Consider the following 9,296-nt stretch of genomic DNA (forward strand, 5'->3'; position numbering starts at 1 on the left):
AATATCATGCCAAGACAATGTAGATGCTAAATTGCGAACTGATTTTTTATATTTTGAACGGTGTTGTCATGGCGAAGCAATAAATTTATGCCGAAAAAATTGGAAAAAGGAAGTGCCTTATATCTTCTGTATGCATTGTGTGATTTTGATGAAAATTTAGCTGCATGTTTGGTAATGGGGGCTGATCACATTGATGCAGCTATTATGGGTCACAGTCATAGCACCACCAATTGGCAGCAGGAAGTATGGCACTTTTAACCGACTTTGAAATAGCCCTCTTGCGTTCACATGAATTGCTTCAAACTTCTTTAGAATAACGTCAAGACACTGAGTATGTAAAATTGTACAGGAATATTTTATATCTTAAATATTGTTGCCATGGCAATGCATAAATTGTTACTATACCTTTCTTCCTAAATTTGGGTGATTTTGAGGCACTTGGGATGCTTAAATGTTCATGACATTTTGCACACACTTCAGAGTCATTGGCCATTAGGGATGGGCAAAAGTTCATGCATTGGCGTGCGTGGGGGGGGGGGGGGGTCTGTAGTGCCCTGTTTAAAATGTGCATGTAAAGATGGCCTCTGTAGCACCCCCATTTTCACCTACAGTCACCAAACTTGGTAAATATATAGTTCTTACCAAGCCAGACAACTTTCATAATTATAATCATTAGATACTCCTCCTAGGGACATTCATGTGACTGGCACCAAATTTGTGTAACATCATGCCATGACATTGTAGATGCTAAATTGCATACGGATTTTTGATATATTGAACGTTGTCACCATGGCAAAGCAATACATTTATGGCGAAAAATGGGAAACAGGAAGTTCCTTATATCTTCTGTGTGCATTGTATGATTTTGATGAAAATTCAGCTGTATGTTTGGTAATGAGGGCTGATCACATTTATGTGGCTATTATGGGTCACGGTCATAGCGCCACCAATTGGCAGCAGGAAGAATGGCATTTTTAACAGACTTTGAAATAGCCCTCTTATATTTACATGAATTGCTTCAAAATTCTTTAGAATAATATCAAGCCACGGCTGAATTAAATTTGTAAAGGGATATTTGATATCTTAAATACTGTTATCATGGCAACGCATTAATTGTGATTATTCCTTTCTTCCTATATTTGGGTGTTCATGAAATTGTACAAGAACGTGTTTGGTGTGAACGGCCTCTCTTTTCAGTCTTTTTGAAATAATTTAGCCTGCAATTACATGAATGCTACACATAAAAAATGTAAATAAATAAACAAACAAAAAGCTTCTCTCAAGATTATCAGAACTGAATGCCTTGGTGTTGTTTTTGCCAAAATAGTTTCCCAGGGGACCATACCCAAGGGTGCCCATAGACAATAAGGGTAGGCCTACACTTCTTTACTTGTTCAGGTTTTTGTGCGTACCCTGAGATAAAATCCTGCAGGTGCCCATGATTTTACAGGGGTCATGACATACACTTTTTATAATTGTATTATCTTCCCTGATGTCCACATATAATGGTAGTAAAGTTTTTCTGCACCAAAATAGTCATAATTTAGTAATATTTAATAATTTTCCACCCTGTCTCTGGCGCTCTGTCTGAAACGCCCGGTTTTAAGCTCTCTGGCCCTTTAAGACTTTAAATGTAAATGGCCACTGTTATGATTGGCTAACATCATGCAGTCCCTCCCATACAGCCATATTTGAAACTGAATCATAAGAAGAAAATGAACAAGATCCACAACATTATAAATCTAAATTTCAGGGTTTACACATAACATACACGCAATACATTGCATCCAAATACAATAAGCACAGCGGCACCTTAACTAAAAATATATACAAATATTATTCAGCTTCCTGGCAGGCCACAAGAGGGTCTTTGGAGGCCCCTGGCACTGGCCCCACTGTCTCAGTTCATAATCCAAATTTTGGTATTGTGACAATCCTAAATGCAACCTACCTGGCCAAGTCAGGTAATCACTCTCCAAAACTGGATTGACTGTAATCTCCTCAAGCTGTAAACTAATGCAGAGTCAGCAATTAGGCCAGAGCTTCATCATGGTGTGCATCACCAAATATGAGTCATGTTGTCATCACTCATCAATACACTTATCAAACAGCTAAAGGGCTAAAGCAGATTTGGCCCTTGCTTGGCTCTTACTTGCCTGACTAGATTGGGTTTAATTCCTTCTGAACTGTGCTTGTGTATCAGGTATCAAGAAATCAAACTCCATATTGGCTCTGATGACACTCCTTCAGAGTGCCATTTGGGCTCTGGGCCTATCAGTTTCACAATCGAGGCTTTATTCCTCGGGACTATAACAGCTGAGACTTTAAGTATGATTACAGAGGGATTGTCTTAAATAACCACAGAGAGAGAAGGCACTGTAAGGTAAATCTTACATTGGCAGAACACATTTAGCAAAGAGGAGAGCTGTGTTACATCTGGAGTTACGGGAAGGACAGTTAAGCATCAGGTTTGGGTTTAAGGGAATACTCCAGATTATTTGAGGTAGCCATTGAGCGATGTAAGAAAGATCTGTATATTTAGTTACATAACCATTCAATTTACACACAACTTAAGGTTGGTATTAAAAACCTGTTTCTTCTCCTTGGTATTCTCTATTTCTTTAATGTTGGACTCACTTGTACATTTAAGTGTGCCAGTCATTTATACACTTTGGCCATGACTTGGTTGGCATATTGCATGTTGATTTGAGCTAACAACTACCGGCCAACATAAAAAAAGGAGCTTAATCTTTCCTAAAGAAAAAGTTCACCCAAAAAGTTTGTTTATCATTCACTCACTTGCATACTGTGCCAAATCCATATGACTTTCACTCTTTCGTGGAACACAGAAGGTGACACTTGTTTCCATATAGGCTAATCAAAGTGACTGGGGACTGGGTATTCTAAGCTCCAAAATGACAAAAAAGCTCCATTAAAGTATCATAAAAGTAATCCATATGACTTATGCTCAACATTTTTGAAGCCACACGGTAGCTTTGTGTGAAGAACAGACTGTTGTTCACTGACAGTCCCTCCTAACTGCTCTGCAATGGACAACAAAAGTCATATGGACTACGTACCGTGGCACATCGATATACTGTAAATGATGGCAAACTTTTTATTTTTGGGTGAACTATTCCTTTAATCATCATTCATTAGCAGTTTGGTGCTATAGACAGAAAAGTAGGCTTTGTGAGCCTAGGTCAATCTTGAGCAACATTGCACTTATGTCCTCTGGGGATGTCTCTTAGGGGGCTTTCACACTGGGCACGTTTGCTGCGGTCCGATTCCGAGTGCGATTGTTCTTGGTGCCCTCCACAACGTTGGTCTGGTTTCACACTCACTTGATTCTATCGAACCCCGGTCCATTTGCGTTCATCTTACGTTATTACAAACACGCATGGAGAACACAACGCGACTCATCATACTTTTTGTTTTTTTGTTATTTTGGTGCCATTATGCACAGCAGAGTGAACAACAACTGCGTATATGTGCACTTCATGGCATAACTCATCAGATGTCCAGGGGAAGGCGGTTTTTGAGGAGACAGCTGATTGCAAGGAATTAATTTGCATCTTTGTTTACACTGCACGCTTACTCACGCTCGTGTCCAAGGTGAAGTTATCGCCACTGTCATCTCCTATTATACCCTATATTTATTAGTCGAAACTAATGATGTCGTCATCAGCTAAAACGCATGCACAGGTTACTTTACTTCCTGAATGAGTGCACACCCGAGTCCGAGTTGCTTTCACATTCACGCAAATCGCGCTACAGTTCCATTGCAACCGAACTCAGACCACCTCCTTCAGGTAGTCTTGGGTTCGGTACCACAGTGCGCTCCCTGGTCTGCATGACATCTTTCGCATTACCAATTTTTCATGTGAACCGTGCTCTGTTTCGAACTAAACTGCCAGTGTGAAAGCACCCTTAAAAAAAGAATGAAGAGATAGAGAGATATATATGAGCACAGGCTTTCCTGAGAGCCATGAGAAGGCATGGTCTGTCAGGCTCAACCTGAAAAACCCCACTTCTCTATGGAGAATGAGTAGAACTGCCTTATCTGTATGTCAACATGCCAGAGACCATCAGAGAAACAAGGAAAGGTGTCTTTGTGGGTGCTGCAGTGAAGAACTGATTCCATCACACCCCATTCCTGTCCAGTTCTTCAATCAGGCATATAAGTTCAATTAATAACTGGACTGCACTGGATGGTCTCTGAATGAATCATGCAATGTATTATTTTCATCTTTTTTTACTCATTTATTAATTAACACATTAATTAAGCTGATTTTACTTTTTAAAACCACAACAGGATATTGTACACCAGAGTATCACAGTCAATAAATGACTATGATACAGTAACGAGAATCATCATTGGAAACAATGGGAATGTTTATAGTTAAACGTCCAGACACGTTGCGGTAATGAAAATTGGGAGGTTAAATGCGCTTAAGTGTCCTGAAAATAATGTCACAATTGGAGGCAGACCGATATATCGGTTTAACCAATTAAAAAAGCAGATAGCTGCTTTTTGGAGCTGTTGTTATCTGCAAAAATCTATGCCGATAGTTGACGATAGGGCTGCACAATTAATCGAAATAAAATCGAAATCACAATATGACCTTGTGCAGTTGCTAATTATCACTGTTTTATTATTTATTTGTTTGTTTGTGGCAGAAGTAAAAAGGTCTGAGTTTGGTTCTTTTTAAAAGGACTCAAAGAATAGCCTGTCTTTTTATTGGCAGAAAAACATAGGCAAAACATTAGCCAATTTTGTTTAAAAGGAATCACTTACTATTTTTTTTTTGTTGTTGTTTATCATATCGCAGTTCAAATCGTAATTGAAAATTTTTCAAAATAATCTTTGTCCAAATCGTGCAGCCCTATAGTTGCTGATAGCTTTTTTTTTTTTTATATAATCATGTGGGGATTTGCTGTATCTAAATCTTTCATCATTGACAATATCCATCCATATTTTTTTTCACTTCAATGCATATTTAGTTATTTTGATTAGATGGTCAAGTGTTCTAAATTTAAGCCGTCGGCCATTCAAAGAAAATATGCCCCACCAGCACATACATTGTGTTTCCAACTTCATATCTGAAATAATATAATATAAATAAAACTTATTCCTCAAACCTCAACTGGTGAAATATATATTTACAAAACCCTGAATATATAGGCTATAAAAAGCTTCATTTAGAGCATTGATAATGGAACCAGGTCTCTTCAAAATAAGAGCCTTTGTGTGTTTTGGGCTTGTTTACAGTTAAAAGTCCCACGTTATGCAGCAAATCTTTGCTTGTTTTTTTTTCTTCTCGTTTTTTCTGGTTATTATTGGGATTTTGGTTGAACAATAAACTGCGTCTGGGATTTTATTCTTTTAGTACTCTTGTAGCTTCTGTATCTATGCCTGTCATAGTAATGAATCATTAAGAATAATTTTTTTACATTCTATAAATCGACTTAAAAATTATCGGCCGATTAATCGGTTTTCAGCCTTTTCCACCACCTTAGTTATTAATCTGTATCTGCAAAATCCACAATCGTTCAACCTCTATTCACAATGTAAAAATTTTAATTGTTCCAAATTTAGGCCTAATGTTCTTTATGAAGAATATAATGTTTGTTTTAGTATTGATTTGGGGTTAAATATGACCAGAACCTTTTCTTGACAGGATTAGTGAGAATCACTAATTGTGCATAAACCAGTTCTTATAGCTACTGGCACTGTCATCAATCAAATCAGTTAACCAATATAGTTATTACTGTGACATTACACCCTGGTCTCACTTTAACTTACAGTGTTATTATATGTTTCTGTGTAAAAGTAATGGACAATGTCCATATTAGGCTATGTATTTGTATTATTATTATTATTATTATTATTATTTTATTTTTATTTTGCTGGAACAGTATTAAGTTACACATTGGTTTATGGCTCTTGTAATCAATTATATTATTGTGTGATATGATAATAATAGCAACATGAACACTGTAATGCAAGGTGTTATCTAAGATCTCAGCTGTAACATGAAACAATGATTTCAACCAAATACTGCATGCAATTAACATGTCTGACTCTGAAAATCTAAGCATCTCTCAAACACAAGGAATGGAAAAATTCCAAGCACAGTGCCAGATCGCATTTCCAAAAGCTCTGGCCCCAAGTCTCAAGATACTCCGGTACACTCTTCAACCTGGAAATGTCAGCTAAGATCAGCCCCTTATAACAACTGGGCCAAAACCTGCTGGTAAAATATCAGAGATATAGTGTATAATTGTTCCTATATTTGAGATGACCTCGGCATGAAAGTCCATGTTTCTTTCTGGATCAGCTGTAATACTAATTTTTCACTACTGAAAAATCAAATACTGCTTGATTTTCCTCAACACTCTATTACTTGCTCATATTGTGATCATAACGTGTCCTTGTTCAGGCTATGACTGGAAATTACAAAAAGATGGACTATAATTAGGCCACATTAACTTTAGAGCAAAGGCGCTGGTAGGTGCAAGCGACGCGAACATCACGGAACGCTCCGATTCTATATTTAACTATGCTGTTTAGGGGGCGTTCACACAAGACCAGTGCTGGCGAAATGCTGGACAGAGCGCAACAGAGTGAAAACAGAATGTTGGGGCCTTGAGACAGCGTTTTGTGAATTTTAACTTGAAAGGCCGTCTTAAAAACGCAGTCTTGTGTACAACAATTAAAAAACAGCGCAGACGGAACGCTACAACGCGTCCTGTGTGAACGCCCCCTTATAGCTCCGTTGTTTATAATGGGTAGCCTATGTTTTAATTTTAGCGGTATGGATGGGGCGCTAGATCTCTCGTGCAATAAAGACTCGTGTAATAATCACTGTTTTCTATAATGTAACACTCGCCGCGTGCAGCTTTCAACGCACGTGTGTCTATGCAACAAAGGCGATTAATAAACGGCGCGACACATTGATTGATTGATCTGCAAAACGCGGCTGTCATCATGAAGTGACATTTCACATCTTTCCAGGATCGACGGGGTCGTAATGACCCCCCGTTTAACCCAATCCCGCATTCTGCGATTATGTAACATTATTGATGATTTCATCTCACTGTGAACAATGCCGGGAATACTGTGTGCCTGGATACTCCAACTGAGCATTACAGCGACAAAATCCCTTTCACCCTTTGCCGTGTTGTAGATATCAACATTTGACTTCGCGCATTTGCAGTAAACAATATGCGTTCGTACACCATTGCATGATATCTTTTAATGCTTCGCATTTTTGTGAGGCTGTAAGACCCGGTGATGCTAAGCTACACTTACGATAAACGATAGAAAAGCCTCTTTTTCACGACATCGAGCGATGATGTCATTTTACTTCAGTTACGCTATATTTACGTTTACTCTCGTTAACACATAGCGACTGATCTCGCGCGTTAAAAATGGCTTTCAACAAGAGGACAGCTTGGAAACACATGACTATCAGTGTAGTAGTGAACATATTTTGTGCCCCCCTTTAAACCACTGACAATGCAACATATTCCCACCCTGTGATTGGCACTCAGGGTGATGCACTGTATAAGCACTAAGCGTTACATTTGACTTTACTGCAAGCATCTGGCAAATATGTCCTTATTTAAAGGGGTTTTAAACAACACATTTCACTTCACTGTAAGGGGGATCTGGCATATATGGCATTATTTAAAGGATATTTTACGCACAAAGCACCAGCATTACTACGTACAGTTAGTGTAGCTTGCAGGACATATGGAAGTAAACTGCTCGTGCGATATCAGAAAAGACGTTTACCTGACGGCTTGGCTGTTGCTTCTCCATCTATTATTCCACGATGAAACGGACACCCGATTGCCTAGTTGCATTTAGGTCCAGAGAGGCAGGTTTGTCGGATGGTGGTACACATGCCTCTCCTCGCGTCCAGCGGTTGGCACAAGCTGAACTGCAATCGCGCGCAGAACACGCTGCCTCGATGAGCGCAAGCGCCGCGCTCACCACGCTATCCCGCACGAGACCATTGAGCGGCCCGCGCCACGCCTCCTTCAGTGTACTGTCATCAATGGCAGTGCAGCAGCACGCTTGTCATGGAAAACCCGTTTGTTACACAGTAAGGTTTCAACAGTGTGCATGCCTACAAAGGCCCCAGGAAAAGTAGGACACTTGAGTCACACTTAAAGGAGCAATATATAACACTGACATCAAGAGTTTAAAATGGGTACTGCAGTCCAAATTCTAAATATTGGAGAGAGTTGTCTCCCCTGACCCTTCCTCCCCAGACTTGAAGCTCACGTGGGTTGCCAGGTTAAGGACACACAACAGGAACGAGCAAACTGACCATTGCAAGCGACGAGCCTTACACTGTTAAGCTGATCAGCTAATGTATACGTTTGCATTGATTTTATTGTTTGTAAATTATAAACCAGCTCATATGGATTTTTTATAACTCTGTCAATGTTAACTAGATGTATTGCTGGCTTCCATGGCTGCAGCGTGCTGTGTTTGCCCACTAACTTGTTTCAAATCTGGAAACCTGGGGTGTCAAAATACTATTGGTGAGTGGGTAGTGGGCGGGATCACACAGGCCAAAACAAACAGAAATTCGGAAAAGGACATTTCAAAGTAGAATATACTGGCTGTAGCATTGTTTTCGGAGAAGCCAGTATTTCAACTTAGCATGTTTCCTAAATCTCTGATAACATATTATGATAATTTTACATTTTAGTACAGTAAATATATTACATATTGAACCTTTAAAATGTATGAATGTCATTGCATTCGGTTCAAAATATCAAATCAAGTGTCATCTCAAACAAAAGATAAACGAACTTTCCTCAGAACTAATGTCACTTTTGAACCATTTTTACAATGACTTTAGACCAACCAGTGGATATGAAGTCAGTTCCCCTCATGTTTGCACAGGTGTCCTAGAGTAACCACATTTAAACACACACAAACACTAAATTAAAAAACACAAATACAAATTGGTAACACTTTCCAATGGGGTTCCACTTATTAGCATTAGTTAACTACATTTGTTAACATGGACTAACAATGAACAATACTTTAACAGCATTTGTTCATCTTTGTCAATGTTAATTTCAACATTTACTTTATTTCAACATCAACACTTTTTAAAATTAAAAGTTGTTAACATTCGTTAATACAATATGAAATAGCATGAACTAACAATGAACATTTGTGTTTTTATCAGAGTAACATAACAACGATTAATTATTTGACAAAAATGCACTAACATGAATAAGAAAGTAATTAATAATTAACTTAATTC

At 38.5% G+C, this 9,296-nt stretch overlaps 1 protein-coding gene across 5 annotated transcripts in view; it reads right to left on the reverse strand.

Annotated features, from left to right (window-relative positions):
• LOC127420677 (transcription factor HIVEP3-like) overlaps positions 1 to 8,075 on the reverse strand; it is a 93,058-nt gene extending 84,983 nt beyond the window's left edge. For all 5 annotated transcript variants that reach the window (XM_051663134.1, XM_051663130.1, XM_051663132.1 and 2 more), the window contains exon 1: positions 7,802 to 8,075. The gene's annotated coding sequence lies outside the window, so the exon portion shown is untranslated. The remainder of the gene's footprint in view (positions 1 to 7,801) is intronic.
• Positions 8,076 to 9,296: the final 1,221 nt, after the last annotated feature.

Source organism: Myxocyprinus asiaticus, chromosome 30 (assembly GCF_019703515.2).
Source record: "Myxocyprinus asiaticus isolate MX2 ecotype Aquarium Trade chromosome 30, UBuf_Myxa_2, whole genome shotgun sequence".
In the NCBI taxonomy this organism is placed as follows: domain Eukaryota; kingdom Metazoa; phylum Chordata; class Actinopteri; order Cypriniformes; family Catostomidae; genus Myxocyprinus; species Myxocyprinus asiaticus.